Below are 4,207 nucleotides of genomic sequence, written 5' to 3' on the forward strand. Positions count from 1 at the left end.
TCATGAAACAAAACACCAGAGAAATCCCAATAGAGGGTCATCCTACAAAAATACCTGACTACTGCTCCTCAAAACTGTCAAGGTCTTCAAAAGCTAGGAATGTCTGGGAAAATGCCATAGCCAAGAGGAGTCTAAGGTGACATGGTGACTAAATGTAACATGGTATCCTGGAACAGAAAAAAGACAATGGGTAAAAACTAAGATCTGAATGAACTCTGGACTTTAGTTCACAATAATGTCTCAATACCGGTTCATTAGTTGTAACAAATGTACCATACTAATGTAAAATGTTAATAAGGGAAACTGGGTGAGAGTAAACTGAAACCATACTATTGCCTCAATTTTTCTAGAAATCTAATACTCTTCTAAAATACAAAGTCTATTTAAAGCCGCCATTGCCACCTAAGGTCACCTACAAGTCAATTCCTGAAGGGCAGGGCCTACACTGTTCATCTCTACATCTCAGGACCAGTACAGAACCTGGCATGTCAGTGGTAATAAATATTTGCTGGATGGGGAATTGTTACCCATATATAGAGATGGGTTCAAAGAAGGTGGGTATTGTAATGCTAGCACTCAGGAGGTCAAGATGGGCAGATTGCTTGAGCTCAGGAATTCAAGACCAGCCTGAGCAAGAGCGAGCCCCTGTCTCTACTAAAAATAGAAAAACCAGCTGGGCATTGTGGTCAGTGCCTGTAGTCCCAGCTACTTGGGAGGCTGAGGTAAGAAGATTGCTTGAGCCCAGGAGTTTGAGGTTGCTATGAGATACTACACCACCATGACACTCTACTCAGGGCCAAGGAGTAACACTCTATCTCAAAAAAAAGATAAAGACAATGGGTTTATAAACAGTTTTGTATGTTTGAGTTTCTTTGCCTCACAAGGTCAATCCACTTATGTCAGAACTGAAAAGATAATCTAGCCTAAACCAGAAACTGAAGCCCAGGGAGTTCAAATGATTTGCCCAACACCACACAGCCAGTAAGTGACTTCTAGACCTGTGTTCTTTCTACTGTGTTACAGCAGAAGTCTCTGTTTCCTCAGCTACAGAAAGAGAGCTTATGATGGTCAGAGGAGTATGAAACAAATTTCATGAAGTGGCTCCTAGTGGCATTTTCTAGTAGTAGTCGTTATTGAGATGCAATTGCTGCTGCTACCTGATTTTGATGTCTCTTTACGTCTTTTCTATGCTTTTCTATGCTCTTTTACCATATTGAAGGGACTACAGTAAATCTGCTTTCTACTTTTCCTTAAAAATATCGCCATCACTTTTCTCTTTAATTTCTTCAGCTTGGCAGTGAGGCTGCTCTAATTATGGGGACTGCCACCTGAGGCCACAAGGTGACCACAATGTGCTCAAGGTGTTTCAGCTCCACCACAGGCTCTATGTGCCCTCTGCCTCCTTAGGGTGGAAGAACGGCAATGGGTCAAAGGAACAAGTCCGTTTACCCATAGAAGGAAAATGCATTGGGTTTGGGGGATGCTGTCTGGAAAGCTCTTCACTAAAACTATGCCTGCCTCCAAAAAACTACACATTAAAACAAAACACATCCATATCGGCGGGGAAAAAAAAAAAAGAAAGAAAGAAATTGTTGGAAGGAATGTTGAGTAACAAACAATGGTCCCTCTGTTTCAGTCTGTGCCTCTTGGCCAAGTAGAAATGGCATTCAGGTGACTTAGGGGAGAGGCCAAGCAGCCCAGGTGGAGCTGAGGCAAGCCCTCCTGGGCTGGCTCTAGACCCCAGTTCAGATCATCACTTAGCAAATAGGCTGCCTCCCCCATGCCACTGTGCCCTGCACAGCCTCCTGTGTCTGTCTTTGGCTTTCAGGGGGAAAGAGAGAAAGAAAGGAGAGAAAAGACAAAGTATAAGTAGAATGCAACAGAGCAGCTGACAATGAAACATTCATAATAGGAGGAAATTGTTCATGTTCAGAGCAATTTTATCAAAATTGAACAATTCTCTCTAAATAGCAAGCTTGAGGTTGTACAAATAGCACTCTCATGAAATCAGTCTGAGTGACTGCAGAGAACTTTGCCTCTCATAAAGTCTCCATTTGTCTTATCTGCAGGCTAATAAATTTCCATCCCCATTAAAGGCCCTCCAGGTGCGGAGAATATTAACCATAATGCGTCCCTATAAAAGCTTCAGTAAAAATCCCTGCTGACTCACCCCCGCTCTTCAGGAGCACTCAAAATTCACTTTACCTTTAGAAAAATAAATAAGTTAAAAGTCACCTCCAGAGAGCAGTTCTTTTAGCCGTTGAGTCAACCAGTTCTCTTGGGGCATGTGGGACAATTTATTCTCAAAAGAAGTCCAAAGTTCAAGCCACATTCCAAATTCATCTTGTGCTGGAGACAGAAAGGGCTTATCCTGGGGTATTGTTCCTTCATTTTGTGCCTGAAAACACAGGAGGCCAAAGAAGTATCAAGAGGCCAAAAACAAGAGCCAGCAGGCCTGCAAAGCATGGTCAGGACCCCTGGGAGCCAAGACAAGAGCTGGCCCAGCCAGAGAGGCAAGGGCTGCAGAGGGCAGTCCTGACACCTTAAAAGAATCAGGTTGTCAGAAATGGATTCAGGCGCCCACATTCTTCTTTCTTCCTTCTCTACTCAGATTCACTTTAAAATCATTGTAGTTGTACTTCACAGAACATTTACACCAGACAGTGCATCCATCAGGATGGGGATTGTTACTCAGCAACTCTTACAGGGAATAAGGTATGTTAAAAGAAAAGAAAGAAAGAAAAATCTTTAGATGAATTAAATTTAACAGAGTTTAATTGAGCAAAGCACAGTCTGTGAATTGGGCAGTGCCTGGAGCCAGAGTAAGTTCAGAGCGACTCTGGAGCTGCCACATGGTTGGATAATATTTATGAAAAGAACAAGGAAAGTGACATACAGAAAATGGAAGTGAGGAACAGAAACAGCTGGGTTGGTTACAACTCCACATTTTTTTTTATTAAATCATAGCCGTGTACATTAATGCAATCATGGGGTACAATGTGCTGGTTTTTAATATACAATTTGAAATATTTTCAGCAAACTGGTTAACATAGCCTTCACCGCATTTTCTTAGTTATTGTGTTAAGACATTTATATTCTACACTTAGTAAATTTAAATTGTACCCTTGTAAAATGCACCATAGGTGACAACTCCATATTTTTTTCAAAATGCATGATTGTTTGTTTTTTAAGGTCAGATTAATATAGGGTACATACAATTAGGTCACGTTGTTTGCGTTTGTTAGGTAAAGTCCAAGTTGTAGTTGAATCCTCATCCAGGAAATGTGCCATATACCCCTCCATTGTGCCCATTAGGTGAGAGCTTACCAAGTCCACTTCCTCCCATCCCCTCCCCCTGTCTTGAATTTCATTGTATTTTTCTGTCATATGGGCATGTAGTTGTTCATCTACTAGTTTTCTATTAATATTGAGTACATCAGGATGCTTATTTTTCCATTCTTGTAATACTTAGGAGGATATTTTCCAAATCCATCCAGGTAAATACACAAGATGTGAAGTCTCCACCTTTTTTATGGCTGAATAGTATTCCATGGTATACATATACCAAAGTTTATTTATCCTTTTGTGAGTTAATGGGCAGTTAGGTTGTTTCCACATGTTGGCAATTGTGAATTGAGCTGCATAAACATTCTAGTGCAAATGACCTTATAGTTAAATGGTTTTTGTTCTTCTGGGTAGATACCTAGTAATGGGACTGAGGATCAAATGGAAGGTCTACTTTTAGCTCTTTGAGAATTCTCTATACTTCTTCCCAAAAAGGCTGTATTAGTTTGCAATCCCCCCAACAGTGTATAAGTGTTCCTTTCTCTGTGTACCCACGCCAGCATCTGCAGCTGGGACTTTGTGAACAATCCCCACATTTTTAGCAGTCGGCCGCCTAAGATTGGCTGAAACTTGGCTGCTGTGATGGCTGAGACTCAGTTACTTGTTACTAGAGTCAGTCAGCCTGTTTACACATCCAGTTAGGTTACAGTTCACTCTGTACAGAGAAACCTTCAGTCCCACCTTAAAATATATAAGGAGGCAGCTTTAAGCTAAACAATTTAACAGGTAGATCTATATGAAACAATGGCCAAATACATTATGCAAAATGAGGTATTTTCAGTATGAAGAACTTGATACAGTTTTCATAAAAACAAATTCTATGTATATTCATATATATTTATATGCATGAGTAACTACGAAT

The sequence above is a fragment of the Otolemur garnettii genome, unplaced genomic scaffold (genome assembly GCF_000181295.1).
Source record: "Otolemur garnettii isolate 467f Iridium unplaced genomic scaffold, OtoGar3 scaffold00013, whole genome shotgun sequence".
Lineage (NCBI taxonomy): Eukaryota > Metazoa > Chordata > Mammalia > Primates > Galagidae > Otolemur > Otolemur garnettii.